Source organism: Pseudophryne corroboree, chromosome 5, assembly GCF_028390025.1.
Source record: "Pseudophryne corroboree isolate aPseCor3 chromosome 5, aPseCor3.hap2, whole genome shotgun sequence".
Classification (NCBI taxonomy): Eukaryota; Metazoa; Chordata; class Amphibia; order Anura; family Myobatrachidae; genus Pseudophryne; species Pseudophryne corroboree.
Genome location: NC_086448.1, coordinates 742,886,152 through 742,902,903, shown reverse-complemented (window position 1 = coordinate 742,902,903; position 16,752 = coordinate 742,886,152). Strand labels below are relative to the sequence as shown.

General features: G+C 47.9%; 1 protein-coding gene across 8 annotated transcripts in view; it reads right to left on the bottom strand.

Annotated features, from left to right (window-relative positions):
* LOC134928403 (RNA-binding protein 12B-B-like) overlaps positions 1-16,752 on the bottom strand; it is a 171,794-nt gene that overhangs the window by 23,934 nt on the left and 131,108 nt on the right. The gene's annotated exons all lie outside the window — the stretch shown is intronic.

Genomic DNA, 16,752 nt, shown 5'->3' with positions numbered 1-16,752 from the left:
ACTCAGAAAACTCAGAAAATTAGAATATCGTGAAAAGTTCATTTATTTCAGTAATTCAACTTAAAAGGTGAAAGGAATATATTATATAGATTCATTACATGCAAAGTGAGATATTTCAAGCCTTTATTTGTTGTAATTTTGAGGATTGTGGTTTACAGTTTAAGAAAACCCCAAAATCTCAGAAAATGAGATAAAAAAAAAAAAAAAAAAAGAGGATTTTAAATACAGAAATGTCAGCACTCTGATAAGTCTAATCATGCTCAGTACTTGGTTTAGGCCCCTTTTGCATGAATTACTGCCTCAATGCGGTGTGGCATGGATTTTATCAGCCTGTGGCACTGCTGAGGTGTTATGGAAGACCAGGATGCTTTAATAACGGCATTCATATATGCTATTTCTGACTCTTGGGAGCACCACCAAACCCTTGAATTACTGATCTTGTATCTTTGTAATACTGAAGGTAGTTTATTATTTTGGAATTGTAACTATTCTCCTGTTAAACTTCTTCCCTTTCTCTTTAGGGGATCTTTTAGAGATAGGAGAGGTCTAGCGCGGTTTGTCTCACAACTACTTTTCCTTGATAGGTTTTCTTAAACTGTAAGCCATAATCATCAAAATAATAACAAAGACGTGCAATATCTCACTTTGCATGTAATGAGTCTATATAATAATATATTAGTTTCACCTTTTAAGTTGAATTACCGAAATAAATGAACTTTTGCACGATATTCTACTTTTCTGAGTTTGTGTATTTTAAGACTTTTCCTGAAAAAGGTTGTTTCTACATACATTGGGTATTGAGATTATTAACTCAAGTCAGAATAGATACAGGCATTAGAACTGGTTTTCCGTTGATATACATTGGGGGTCAAAACAGTTGTTACAAGTACGGGCAATGAGGTATGGACAATGACTTGGAGTTGGAATATGGAATAGGATATTTCAATTTAAAAAATAAAGGATAAATTATAACAAGAGAATAAGTAAAAATGTGTCTAGACTAATAAATCTCCATGGGGGAAGCTCAGATAGGTGAATAAGATTAGAGGTATAAATGTAAGGGGTCAGTCTGAAGTTCAGGGAGTAGGAGGTACAGTACAGAGGGACATAAAGATGGATCTTATGACATCAGAGAAGGTAGAAGCTATGCATTTACCATCAAATACAGTTTATGTTAGTAATTGTTTGGGAAAAAAATTGTGTTATGTAATTAAGGAAGCAAAAACATTAGTCTATATCACTATAGTGCATTTTTCTATTCTGTAACTTAAATTGCCTGTAAATAATCAATAAATCAGCAGTTATTTTTTAATCTGAACTTATTTTGAAATCATAATTATGTGTATGAAGACTACATATGTATAAGGCTAAAATGTTGGAGATATTAATATGTTCCAAACAGTTCATGAGCCTGCACTCTCTCTAATGTCACCATTGTTTTATTTTGTGGACTGTAGATATAATCCTCCCCTTGAAAATCACACAAGCCATAATTGCATGATTGGACTAGAATGATTTTGCCCTTTACTTATAAGCCAACCAAATTCTAAGCCAGACATAATAAGAATTTACTTACCGATAATTCTATTTCTCGTAGTCCGTAGTGGATGCTGGGAACTCCGTAAGGACCATGGGGAATAGCGGCTCCGCAGGAGACTGGGCACATCTAAAGAAAGCTTTAGGACTATCTGGTGTGCACTGGCTCCTCCCCCTATGACCCTCCTCCAAGCCTCAGTTAGGATACTGTGCCCGGACGAGCGTACACAATAAGGAAGGATTTTGAATCCCGGGTAAGACTCATACCAGCCACACCAATCACACCGTACAACTTGTGATATGAAACCCAGTTAACAGCATGATAACAGAGGAGCCTCTGAATAGATGGCTCACAACAAGAACCCGATTAGTTAACAATAACTATGTACAAGTATTGCAGACAATCCGCACTTGGGATGGGCGCCCAGCATCCACTACGGACTACGAGAAATAGAATTATCGGTAAGTAAATTCTTATTTTCTCTGACGTCCTAGTGGATGCTGGGAACTCCGTAAGAACCATGGGGATTATACCAAAGCTCCCAAACGGGGGGGGGGGGGGGGGGGGGGGGGGGGGGAGTGCGGATGACTCTGCAGCACCGAATGAGAGAACTCCAGGTCCTCCTCAGCCAGGGTATCAAATTCGTATAATTTTGCAAACGTGTTTGCCCCTGACCAAGTAGCTGCTCGGCAAAGTTGTAAAGCCGAGACCCCTCGGGCAGCCGCCCAAGATGAGCCCACCGTCCTTGTGGAATGAGCTTTTATTGATTTAGGCTGCGGTAATCCTACCGCAGAATGCGCCAGCTGAATAGTGCTACAAATCCAGCGCGCAATAGACTGCTTAGAAGCAGGAGCACCCAGCTTGTTGGGTGCCATCAGGATAAACAGCGAGTCAGTTTTCCTGACTCCAGCTGTCATGGAAAAATAAAATTTTCAGGGCCCTGACTACGTCCAGCAACTTGGAATCCTCCAAGTCCCCAGTAGCCACAGGCACCACAATAGGTTGGTTCAGGTGAAAACCTGAGACCACCTTCGGGAGAAACTGAGGACGAGTCCTCAACTCTGCCCTATCCATATAGAAAATCAGATAAGGCCTTTTACACGACAAAGCCGCCAATTCTGACACACGCCTGGCCAAGGCCAAGAGCATGACCACTTTCCACGCGAGATACTTTAGCTCCATGGTTTTAAGTGGCTCAACCAATGCGACTTTAGGAAATCCAACACCACGTTGAGATCCAAAAAGTGCCACAGGAGGCACAAAAGGAGGCTGAATATGTAGTACTCCTTTAACCAAAGTCTGAACTTCAGGCAGTGAAGCCAGTTCTTTCTGGAAGAAAATCGACAGAGCCGAAATCTGGACCTTGATGGACCCCAATTTGAGGCCCAAACGTCACCCCTGCTTGCAGGAAGTGCAGGAATCGACATAGTTGAAATTCCTCCGTCGGGGCCTTCATGGCCTCCCACCAAGCAACAAATTTTCGCCAAACGCGGCGATAATGTCTTGCGGTGACATCCTTCCTGGCTATGATCAGGGTAGGGATGACTTCATTCGGAATACCCTTTTCCTTTAGGATCCGGTGTTCTACCGCCATGCCGTCAAACGCAGCCACGGTAAGTCTTGGAACAGACAGGGTCCCTGCTGCAGCAGGTCTTGTCTGAGCGGCAGAGGCCAAGGGTCCTCTGCCAGCATCTCTTGAAGTTCCGGGTACCAAGCTCTTCATGGCCAATCCGGAATGCCGAGTATGGTTTTCACTCCTCGCCTTCTTATTATTCTCAGTACCTTGGGTATGAGAGGTAGAGGAGGAGACACATAAACCGACTGGTACACCCACGGTGTCACTAGAGCGTCCCCAGCGATCGCCTGAGGGTCCCTTGACCTGGCGCAATATCTTTTCAACTTCTTGTTGAGGCGGGACGCCATCATGTCCACCCGTGGTCATTCCCAACGGTTTACCCGCATTTGGAAAGCTTCTGGATGAAGTCCCCATTCTCCTGGGTGTAGGTCGCCCATCGGAGAATCCTTGTGGCTTCTGCCATCGCCATCCTGCTTCTTGTGCCGCCCTGTCTGTTTACATGGGCGACCGCCGTGATGTCGTCTGATTGGATCAGTAGCGGCTGGTTCTGAAGCAGGGGCCTTGCTTGGCTTAGGGCATTGTAAATGGCCCTTAGCTGCAGAATATTTATGTGAAGCGAAATCTCCTTGGAAATTTCTTCCCTGTGTGACTGCACCCCAGCCCCGAAGGCTGGCACCCGTGGTCACCAGGACCCAGTCCTGTATTCCGAATCTGCGGTCCTCTAGTAGATGAGCCCTCTGCAGCCACCACAGCAGCGACACCCTGTTTCTTGCTGACAGGGTTATCCGCTGTTGTATCTGTAGATGGGACCCGGACCATTAGTCCCACAGGTCCCACTGGAACGTCCTTGCGTGGAGTCTTCCGAATGGAATTATGCTTCGTACGAAGCTACCTTTTTTCCCAGGACTCGTGTGCATTCATGTACCGACACCTGTCCTGGTTTTAGGATGTCTCTGACTAGAGATGACAACTCCTCGGCTTTTTCCACTGAAAGAAACACTCTTTTCTGGTCTGCGTTCAGAAACATTCCCAGGAACAGAAGACGTGTCGTCGGGACCAGCTGTGACTTTGGAATATTGAGAATCCAGTCGTGCTGTTGTAGCACTTCCCGAGAGAGTGCTACCCCCACTACCAACTGTTCTTTGGACCTCACCTTTATCAGGAGATCGTCCAAGTACGGGATAATAAAAACTTCCTTCTTGCGAAGGAGTATCATCACTTCGGCCATTACCTAGGTAAAGACCTTCGGTGCCGTGGACAACTCCAACGGCCGCGTCTGGAACCGATAGTGACAGTCCTGTACCACATATCTGAGGTACTCCTGGTGAGGGGGGTAAATGGGGACATGCAGGTACGCATCCTTGATGTCCAGGGAGACCCTGTAATCCCCCTCGTCCAGGCTCGTAATAACCGCCTTGAGCTATTCCATCTTGAACTTGAATCTTCTGATATAAAATTTCAAGTATTTTAATTTCAAGATGGGTCTCACCGAACCGTTGCGGTACCACAACCACTGTGGAATTGTAACCCCTTCCTTGCTGAAGGAGGGGCACCTTGACAATCACTTGTTGTGATTATAGTGTTGAATATCCACCAACACCGTCTCCCTGGCAGAGGGAGGTGCCGGTAAGGCAGATTTTAGGAAACGGCGGTGGGAAGAACGTCTCGAACTCCAGCCTGTACCCCTGAGATACTACTTGAAGGACCCAGGGATCCATGTGAGAGAGCCCACTGTCCGCTGAAATATCTGAGACGGGCCCCCACCGTACCCGGGTCCGCCTGAGCAGCCCCAGCACCATGCTGTGGACCTACCGGACGCAGGGAGGACTTCTGCTCTTGGGAACTAGCTGTGTGTTGCAGCTTTTTCCTCTACCTTTGCCTCTCGGCAGAAAGGATGAGCCTCTAGCCCTCTTGCTTTTCTGGGGCCGAAAGGACTGTACTTGATGATACGGTGCTTTCTTTTCTTGTGGGGTAGCCTGTGGCAAAAAAATCAATTTCCCAGCAGTAGCTGTGGAAACGAGGTCTGAAAAACTATCCCCAAACAGTTTTACCCCCTTATAGGGCAACTTCCATGTGCCGATTCGAGTCGGCATCGCCTGACCATTGCCAAGTCCATAACCCCCGTCTGGCGGCAATGGACCTAGCGCTTATTTTTGATGCCAGCCGGCAAATATCCCTCTGTGCATCACGCATGTATAAGACCACGTCTTTTATATGCTCTATTTTCAGCAAAATATTGTCCCTATCCATAGTTATTTTCCGACAGGGAATCTGACCACGCAGCGGGAGCACTGCACATCCATGCCGAAGCAACGGCTGGTCGCAATATAATGCCCTAGTGTGTGACCATATCTTATAGGGTAACCTCCTGCTTTCTATCAGCAGGTTCCTTCAGGGCGGCCGTACCCGGAGACGGTAGTGCCACCTTTTCTGATAAGCGTGTAAGCGCTGTATCTACCCTATGGGGTGTTCCCCCGCGTGACCTATCCTCTGGCGGGAAAGGGTACGCTGCCAATAACCGTTGTAGAAATTATCAATTTCTTACCGGGGGAAGACCACTCTTCCTCACACACCTCATTTAATTTCTCAGATGCAGGAAAAACTACTAATAGTTTTCTCTCACCAAACACAATACCCTTTTATGTGGTACCTGGGGTATAATCATAAATGTGTAATACATTTTTCATTGCCTCAATCCTGTAACGGGTGGACCTATTTGGAGGGTACACCAGTCTCATCGATGTCGACACTGGAGTCAGTATCCGTGTCGACATCTTCTGTTATCTGAGGTAGCGGGCAATTTTAGAGCCCCCCATGACATTTGAGACGCTGGAACAGGCACAAGCTGAGTAGCCGGCTGTTCCGTGTCGTCGACCTTTTATGTAAGGAGTTGACACTTTCACGTAATCCTTCCATAAGTTCAACCACACCGGTGTCGACCCCGCAGGGGGTGACAACATACTTACAGGCATTCGCTCCGCCTCCACCTCATTATCCTCCACATACCTGTCGACACAGCCGTACCGACACAGCACACACACAGGGAATGCTCTGACAGAGGACAGGACCCCACAAAGCCCTTTGGGGAGACAGAGGGAGAGTATGCCAGCACACACCAGGGCGCTATATATCACAGGGATAGCACCTATAAAAAAGTGTTTTCCCTTATAGCTGCATATATATTGTATACTGCGCCTAAATTGTGCCCCCCCCCCCCCCCCTCTCTTTTTAACCCTTTCTGTAGTGTATTAACTGCAGGGAAGAGCCAGGGAGCTTCCCTCCAACGGAGCTGTGAGGGAAAAATGGCGCCAGTGTGCTGAAGGAGATAGCTCCGCCCCTTTTTCGCGGACTTTTCTCCCGCATTTTTATGGATTCTGGCAGGGGTTAATGTACATCCATATAGCCCTGGGGGTTATATGTGATGTATTTTTGCCAGCCAAGGTGTTAATATTGCTGCTCAGGGCGCCCCCCCCCCAGCGCCCTGCACCCATCAGTGACCGCAGTGTGAGGTGTGCATGAGGAGCAATGGCGCACAGCTGCAGTGCTGTGCGCTACCTTGATGAAGACTGATGATGTCTCCTGCCGCCGATTTTCCGGACCTCTTCTTGCTTCTGGCTCTGTAAGGGGGCCGGCGACGCGGCTCTGGGACAGGACTCCGAGGCTGGGCCTGTGTTCGATCCCTCTGGAGCTAATGGTGTCCAGTAGCCTAAGAAGCCCAAGCTGGCTGCAAGCAGGCAGGTTCGCTTCTTCTCCCCTTAGTCCCTCGATGCAGTGAGCCTGTTGCCAGCAGGTCTCACTGAAAATAAAAAACCTAAAACTAACTTTTATCTAAGAAGCTCAGGAGAGCCCCCTAGATTGCACCCTGCTCGGTCGGGCACAAAAATCTAACTGAGGCTTGGAGGAGGGTCATAGGGGGAGGAGCCAGTGCACACCAGATAGTCCTAAAGCTTTCTTTAGATGTGCCCAGTCTCCTGCGGAGCCGCTATTCCCCATGGTCCTTACGGAGTTCCCAGCATCCACTAGGACGTCAGAGAAAATATATTTGTAGAATAAATATATATATATATATATATATATATATATATATATATATATATATATAGGTGGTATTCATGTGACCGCCGGGTCAGCTGACCGACAGTCACATGACCTCCTCCACCAGCCAGACTGCTCACTATCCCGATGGTTGGCATGCCGACCAACAGGGACTATTTCCACTCGTGGGTGTCCACGACACCCATATAGAGTGGGAATAGAACCCGTGGCGACTGCAGGTCGCCACCAAGTCCACAGCGTGGCGAGCGCAAGGGGCTTGCTGCACTCGCCCCTCCCCGCCGGGATCCCGGCGTCTGTATGCTGCCGGGATCCCGGCGTCGGTAAGCTGACCGGCGGTCTCCTGACCGCCGGTCAGCAGTACTACACCCATACACACTGCTCAAAAAAATAAAGGGAACACTAAAACAACACATCCTAGATCTGAATGAATGAAATATTCTTATTAAATACTTTGTTCTTTACATAGTTGAATGTGCTGACAACAAAATCACACAAAAATTAAGATTTTACTTACCGGTAAATCTATTTCTCGTAGTCCATAGTGGATGCTGGGGACTCCGTAAGGACCATGGGGAATAGACGGGCTCCGCAGGAGACAGGGCACTTTAAGAAAGAATTTGGATACTGGTGTGCTCTGGCTCCTCCCTCTATGTCCCTCCTTCAGACCTCAGTTAAAGAAACGGTGCCCGGAAGAGCTGACAGTACAAGGAAAGGATTTTGGAATCCAGGGCAAGACTCATACCAGCCACACCAATCACACTGTATAACTTGTGATAAACTTACCCAGTTAACAGTATGAACAACAATAGAGCATCAGATCAACCCCGATGCAACTATAACATAACCCTTATGTAAGCAATAACTATATTCAAGCATTGCAGAAAAAAGTCTGCACTTGGGACGGGCGCCCAGCATCCACTACGGATTACGAGAAATAGATTTACCGGTAAGTAAAATCTTATTTTCTCTAACGTCCTAGTGGATGCTGGGGACTCCGTAAGGACCATGGGGATTATACCAAAGCTCCCAAACGGGCGGGAGAGTGCGGATGACTCTGCAGCACCGAATGAGCAAACACAAGGTCCTCCTCAGCCAGGGTATCAAACTTGTAGAACTTTGCAAAAGTGTTTGAACCCGACCAAGTAGCTGCTCGGCAAAGCTGTAATGCCGAGACCCCTCGGGCAGCCGCCCAAGAAGAGCCCACCTTCCTAGTGGAATGGGCCTTTACCGAATTTGGTAACGGCAATCCAGCCGTAGAATGAGTCTGCTGAATCGTGTTAAAGATCCAGCAAGCAATAGTTTGCTTTGAAGCAGAAGCACCCAGCTTGTTGGGTGCATACAGGATAAACAGTGACTCAGTTTTCCTGACTCCAGCCGTTCTGGCTACATAAACCTTCAAAGCCCTGACCACATCTAGTAACTCGGAATCCTCCAAGTCACGAGTAGCCACAGGCACACACAATAGGTTGGTACATATGAAAAGATGACATCACTTTTGGCAGAAATTGCGGACGGGTCCGCAATTCCGCCCTGTCCATATGGAAAACCAGATCGGGGCTTTTATGTGACAAAGCCGCTAATTCGGACACACGCCTAGCTGAAGCCAAGGCTAATAGCATGACCACCTTCCACGTGAGAAATTTTAACTCCACGGTTTTGAGTGGCTCAAACCAGTGACTTCAGGAAACTCAACACCACGTTAAGATCCCAAGGTGCCACTGGAGGCACAAAAGGGGGCTGAATATGCAGCACTCCCTTTACAAACGTCTGAACTTCAGGAAGAGAAGCCAGTTCTTTTCAAAAGAAAATGGATAGGGCCGAAATCTGGACCTTAATGGAACCCAATTTTAGGCCCAAAGTCACTCCCGACTATAGGAAGTGAAGGAAATGGCCCAGCTGGAATTCCTCCGTAGGGGCATTCCTGGCCTCACACCAAGCAACATATTTTCGCCATATACGGTGATAATGTTTAGCCGTCACGTCCTTCCTAGCCTTTATCAGCGTAGGAATAACCTCATCCGGAATGCCTTTTTCTGCTAGGATCCGGCGTTCAAACGCCATGCCGTCAAACGCAGCTGCGGTAAGTCTTGGAACAGAAAGGGCCCCTGTTGCAACAAGTCCTGTCTTAGAGGCTCTGGATACCAAGTCCTTCTAGGCCAATCCGGAACAATGAGTTCCCACCGACTTGCAATCTGCGTGAAGACTTCTTGATGAAGTCCCCGGGTGGAGGTCGTGCCTGCTGAGGAAGTCTGCTTCCCAGTTGTCCACTCCCGGAAAGAACACTGCTGACAGTGCACTTACGTGATTCTCCGCCCAGCGAAGAATTCTGGTGGCTTCCGCCATCGCCACCCTGCTTCTTGTGCCGCCTTGGCGGTTTACATGAGCCACTGCGGTGATGTTGACTGAATCAGCACCGGTCGGTCGCAAAGCAGGGTCTCCGCTTGTCGTAGGGCGTTGTATATTGCCCTTAGTTCCAGGATGTTGATGTGAAGACAAGTCTCCTGACTTGACCACAGACCTTGGAAATTTCTTCCCTGTGTGACTGCTCCCCACCCTCGGAGGCTTGCGTCCGTCGTCACCAGGACCCAGTCCTGAATGCCGAACCTGCAGCCCTCGAGAAGGTGAGCACTCTGCAGCCACCACAGGAGAGACACCCTGGCCCTGGGGGACAGGGTGATCAGCTGATGCATCAGTAGATGTGATCCGGACCACTTGTCCAACAGATCCCACTGAAAAGTCCTCGCATGGAACCTGCCGAAGGGAATGGCCTCGTATGATGCCACCATCTTTCCCAGGACTCGCGTGAAGTGATGCACCGACACCTGTTTTGGTTTTAATAGGTCTCTGACCAATGTCATGAGCTCCTGAGCCTTCTCCATCGGGAGATAAACCCTCTTCTGGTTTGTGTCCAGAATCATGCCCAGGTAGGAATCAACTGTGACTTTGGAATATTTAGAATCCAGCCGTGTTGCTGTAACACTTCCCGAGAGCGTGCTACGCTGATCAGCAACTGCTCTCTGGACCTCGCCTTTATGAGGAGATCGTCCAAGTATGGGATAATTGTGACCCCCTGCTTTCGCAGGAGCACCATCATCTCCGCCATTACCTTGGTAAATATTCTCGGTGCTGTGGAGAGACCAAACGGCAACGTCTGGAATTGGTAATGACAAGGTGGTTAAATGGGGACATGAAGGTAAGCATCCTTTATGTCCATAGACACGATAAAATCCCCCCCTTCCAGGCTTGCGATGACCGCTCTGAGCGATTCCATCTTGAACCTTTTCAGGTATATGTTCAGGGATTTTAAATTCAATATGGGTCTGACCGAACCGTCCGGTTTCGGTACCACAAACATCGTCGAATAGTAACCCCTTCCCTGTTGAAGGAGGGGAACCTTTACCACCACCTGCTGAAGATACAATTTGTGAATTGCAGCTAACACTATTTCCCTCTCTAAGGGGGAAGCTGGCAGGGCCGATTTGAGGTAACGGTGAGGGGGCATCTCTTCGAATTCCAGCTTGTATCCCTGAGACACAATCTCTATAGCCCAGGGATCCACCTGGGAGTGAACCCACTTGTGGCTGAAATTTCGGAGACGCGCCCCCACCGGGCCTAGCTCCGCCTGTGGAGCCCCAGCGTCATGCGGTGGATTTAGTGGAAGCCGGGGAGGACTTCCGTTCCTGGGAACTAGCTGTATTGTGCAGCTTCTTTCCTCTACCCCTGCCTCTGGCAAGAAAGGACGCACCTCGGACTTTCTTGCCTCTTTGTGATCGAAAGGACTGCATTTGGTAATACGGTGCTATCTTAGGTTGTGAGGGAATATATGGCAAAAAATTTGACTTTCCAGCAGTAGCTGTGGAGACCAGGTCCGAGAGACCGTCCCCAAACAATTCCTCACCCTTGTAAGGTAAAACCTCCATGTGCCTTTTTGAGTCGGCATCGTCTGTCCATTGCCGAGTCCTCAGGACCCTTCTGGCAGAAATCGACATTGCATTTATTCTAGAGCCCAGTAGGCTAATGTCTCTTTGGGCATCTCTCATATATAGGACAGCGTCTTTTATATGCCCCAGGGTCAGTACTATAGTATCCTTGTCCAAGGTATCAAGTTCCTCAGATAAGGTATCTGTCCATGCTGCTACAGCACTACACATCCAGGCCGACGCAATTGCCGGCCTTAGTAGGGTACCTGAATGTTTATAAATGGACTTCAGGATACCCTCCTGCTATCTATCCGCAGCATCTTTTAGGGTGGCCGTATCCTGTGACGGCAGGGTTGCATCATCGCCATCGACACTGGAGTCAGAATCCGTGTCGACATCTGTGTCAACAATTTGGGATAGTGGGCGCTTCTGAGACCCTGACGGCCTCTGCGACATAGGATCAGGCATGGGCTGAGACCCCGGCTGTCCCAAGGCTTCAGCTTTATCCAACCTTTTATGCAAGGAAGTAACATTATCATTTAAAACCTTCCACATATCCATCCAATCGGGTGTCGGCGGCGACCCCACATTCATTTGCTCCTGCTCTGCTTCCACATAGCCTTCCTCGTCAAACATGCCGACACAAGCGTACCGACACACCACACACACAGGGGATGCTCTTTTTGAAGACAGTTCCCCCACAAGGCCCTTTGGAGAGACAGAGAGAGAGTATGCCAGCACACACCCCAGCGCTAAATGTCCCAGGAGTCACACAGTAACTTAGTGTTAACCCAGTAGCTGCTGTATATATTGTTTTTGCGCCAAATTTATGTGCCCCCCCTCTCTTTTTACCCTCCTCTACCGTGATTCTGCAGGGGAGAGCCTGGGGAGCTTTCTCTCAGCGGAGCTGTGGAGAGAAAATGGCGCTGGTGAGTGCTGAGGAAGGAGCCCCGCCCCCTCAGCGGCGGGCTTCTGTCCAGCGTTTGTGTAAAAATATGGCAGGGGCCCATGCATATATACAGTGCTCAACTGTATATATATGCCCACTTTTGCCAAGAGGTCTCTAATTGCTGCCCTGGGCGCGCCCCCCCCCCCCTGCACCCTACAGTGACCGGAGTGTGTGGGTTTAGTGTGGGAGCAATGGCACACAGCTGCAGTGCTGTGCGCTACCTCATATGAAGACTGGAGTCTTCTGCCGCCGATTTCGAAGTCTTCTTGCTTCTGTCACCGGCTTCTGTCTTCCGGCTCTGCGAGGGGGACGGCGGCGCGGCTCTGGGATCGGACGACCAAGGGTGCGATCCTGTGTACGATCCCTCTGGCGCTAATGGTGTCCAGTAGCCTAAGAAGCAGGACCTATCTTCAGTGAGTAGGGCTGCTTCTCTCCCCTCAGTCCCACGTAGCAGAGAGTCTGTTGCCAGCAGATCTCTCTGAAAATAAAAAAACCTAACAAAACACTTTCTTTTTAGCAAGCTCAGGAGAGCTCACTAAGTAGCACCCAGCTCGTCCGGGCACAGATTCAAACTGAGGTCTGGAGGAGGGACATAGAGGGAGGAGCCAGAGCACACCAGTATCCAAATTCTTTCTTAAAGTGCCCTGTCTCCTGCGGAGCCCGTTTATTCCCCATGGTCCTTACGGAGTCCCCAGCATCCACTAGGACGTTAGAGAAATGATCAATGGAAATCAAATTTATTAACCCATGGAGGTCTGGATTTGGAGTCACCCTCAAAATTAAAGTGGAAAAACACACTACAGGCTGATCCAACTTTGATGTAATGTCCTTAAAACAAGTCAAAATGAGGCTCAGTAGTGTGTGTGGCCTCCACGTGCCTGTATGACCCCCCTACAACGCCTGGGCATGCTCCTGATGAGGTGGCGGATGGTCTCCTGAGGGATCTCCTCCCAGACCTGGACTAAAGCATCCGCCAACTCCTGGACAGTCTGTGGTGCAACGTGGCATTGGTGGATGGAGCGAGACATGATGTCCCAGATGTGCTCAATTGGATTCAGGCCTGGGGAACGGGCGGGCCAGTCCATAGCATCAATGCCTTCGTCTTACAGGAACTGCTGACACACTCCAGCCACATGAGGTCTAGCATTGTCTTGCAGTAGGAGGAACCCAGGGCTAACCGCACCAGCATATGGTCTCACAAGGGGTCTGAGGATCTCATCTCGGTACCTAATGGCAGTCAGGCTACCTCTGGCGAACACATGGAGGGCTGTGCGGCCCCCCAAAGAAATGCCACCCCACACCATTACTGACCCACTGCCAAACCGGTCATACTGGAGGATGTTGCAGGCAGCAGAACGTTCTCCTTGGCGTCTCCAGACTCTGTTACATGTGCTCAGTGAGAACCTGCTTTCATCTGTGAAGAGCACAGGGCGCCAGTGGCGAATTTGCCAATCTTGGTGTTCTCTGGCAAATGCCAAACGTCCTGCACGGTGTTGGGCTGTAAGCACAACCCCCACCTGTGGACTTCGGGCCCTCATACCACCCTCATGGAGTCTGTTTCTGATCGTTTGAGTAGACATGCACATTTGTGGCTTGCTGGAGGTCATTTTGCAGGCAGTGCTCCTCCTGTTCCTCCTTGCACAAAGGCGGAGGTAGCAGTCCTGCTGCTGGGTTGTTGCCCTCCTACGGCCTCCTCCACGTCTCCTGATGTACTGGCCTGTCTCCTGGTAGCGCCTCCATGCTCTGGACACTACGCTGACAGACACAGCAAACCTTCTTGCCACAGCTTGCATTGATGTGCCATCCTGGATGAGCTGCACTACCTGAGCCACTTGTGTGGGTTGTTGGGAGGTCATACAGGCATGTGGAGGCCACACACACTACTGAGCCTCATTTTGACTTGTTTTAAAGGACATTACATCAAAGTTGGATCAGCCTGTAGTGTGTTTTTCCACTTTAATTTTGAGGGTGACTCCAAATCCAGACCTCCATGGGTTAATAAATTTGATTTCCATTGATAATTTGTGTGATTTTGTTGTCAGCACATTCAACTATGTAAAGAACAAAGTATTTAATAAGAATATTCCATTCATTCAGATCTAGGATGTGTTATTTTAGTGTTCCCTTTTATTTTTTTGAGCAGTGTATAGAGAGAGAGAGAGAGAGAGAGAGAGAGAGAGAGAGAGAGAGAGAGAGAGAGAGAGAGAAATATATAACTTCTTCCATAGTAAATAGAATGAACAGATTCCACAACAATCATGTCTATAAACAGCACTGCAAAAGCAAAGCTCTGACTGCAGGTCTGGATGTGCATTGATTAGTCCAGCAAGGAAAAAAATAAATAAAGATAAAATATGTAATAGAGTGAGGCAGCCTGTGGGCTTCTCAATTTACATATGGTGTGGAATTTCATTGTTATGATGCCAGCAGCCACTAGATGGCGGCTGATGGAGCAATTCAATTGTTGCTCCATTTGGGCGCAAACAGCCGTTGGCATTTCAGCTAACTGCAGATGGAGGTTGAAAACGCATCACTTTAGATGGAGACTAGGCACGCAGCCAGTGCTATACACAATTAAATTGCCCCACCACATTAGCACTAAAAGTCCACAATGGGACTTTTAGTTCAAAAACAGATGGGCTGCCCAAGCCATATTTAAACCTATTTATGAACAAGTCTTATATTCTTTATAGAATTCTTATTGATGAATAGCACATACCATATAAGTGAGTGACCTGGCAGAAGTCCTCAGAACAGGGCAGCAGGTGACCAGAAAGTAGCACAAATGAAGAGCAGTAAGCTGGACATCATTGTTCAGCTGAAAACTCACACAGACAGGAATACTGTAACTGTAGTCTGGTGAATTCCTTGCAGTACACAGAGCATTGCAAAGAAGTGGAGTCAGACTAAGCGAAGGCCATGGCCATGCAGCAAAACACATTCAGGACTGGAAGCCAGATAACAGAAAACAGTATGGTCAAAATCCCAAACCAGGTCAAAGTATGTGGAATCATGAAAACAGAGTCACTGAACTGGTCAAGTCCAATGCTGGGTACGCAGATATATCTCATCAGCCCTGCAGCATAGCCGATGTCCGATATATCTGCACTCCTTGCTCTGTGTGTACAGGGGGGGGGGGGGGGGGGGGGGGGGAGAGAAACACCTGCCATCCACTAGCTGCAGGGACTGACATCGCATCTAGCGGGTAAATACAAATGTCTGCCCAGCTGGATGTCAGGACTGAAGTTAAATGGTTTGTTTTTTTTGTCACGCAGACAGGTTGGGTTAGACTGCCAAACCCAACCAAAATGCTGGGCGTGACATGAAAAGTTCTGTTTGGGGTGTCAGCTCGGGGGCCTGCAAGCTGAAATGTGTCTCCCGTGGCTCACCACACCCAAATGGAGCAACAATTTAATTGAATTTCAAAAGGCAAACTAAATTCACACAGGGTCATGAACAGTCAACTCCTGGAACTTCATTCAGCCATCATAGTAATAGTGGCCCATGACTGTTCTATTGCGGGGGTTAGGAGGATGGAATTCAATCGTTTTGTGGGCTCCCACTGGAGAAATTCAACTGTGTGTCATAAAATGTAACAGTATTGCTCCCTTAATTCTTATTATGGAAAATGATCAAATATCACATAGCTGTGAATGATGAACCTTTAGGCTTAGCAGATATTTTTAAGGTGAAATTAGAGTCATGCATTTTCAAACTATGGGATGACAATCAGGTGTGAGAGGACAACCTGTCTTTTTAAAAGCACATCTATCAAAGTATCTTTTTAAAAGCACATCTATACACTTCCACAACACGTTTGTGGAAGTGTATCATGCCACGAACAAAGATTTCTGAGGACTTCGGAAGAGTTATCGATGCTCTTCAGGCTGGGAAAGGTTAGAGTTTGGACTCCACCAATTAGCAGTCAGATAGATTGTGTACAAATGGGAGGAAACGCCAGACCATTAATACAATCCCCCGGAGTGGTTGACCAACAAAGATCACGCCACGAGTAAGGCATCTAACAGATCACAAGGTCACAAAGGAACCCAAGGTAACCTCTAAGCAACTGAAGACCTCTCTCACATTAGCTAATGTTAATGAGTCCATCAGGAGGATACTGAAAAATATTGTGCATGGCAGAATTGCAAGGAGAAAGCCGCTGCTTTTCAAAAAGAACATTGCTGCCCGTCTGCAGTTTACTAAAGATCACCTAAACAAGCCAGAAGGCTATTGGAACAATGTTTTGTGGACAGATGAGTCCAAAATAGAGCTTTCTGGTTTAAATGAGAAGCGTTATGTTTGAAGAAAGGTAAACACTGCATTCCAGCATAAAAACCTCACACCATCTGTGAAACACTGTGGCGGTGGTATCATGCTTTGCGCCTGTTTTACGCATCTGGCCCAAGACGACTTGCTATCATTGATGGGACAATGAATTCAGAATTATACCAGAAGATTCTAAAGGAAAATATGTCAGGACATCTGTCCATGAGCTGCATCTCAAGAGAACGTGGGTCATACAGCAAGACAACGAACCAAAGCACACAATGATATTCGACCAAAGAATGGTTAAAGAATAAATGTAAAGTTTTGGAATGGCCAAGTCAAAGTCCTGACCTTAATCCAATCGGAATGTTGTCGAAGAACATGAAACAAGCAATTTATGGGAGGAAACCCACCAACATAACAGAGTTGAAGCTGTTTTATAGAG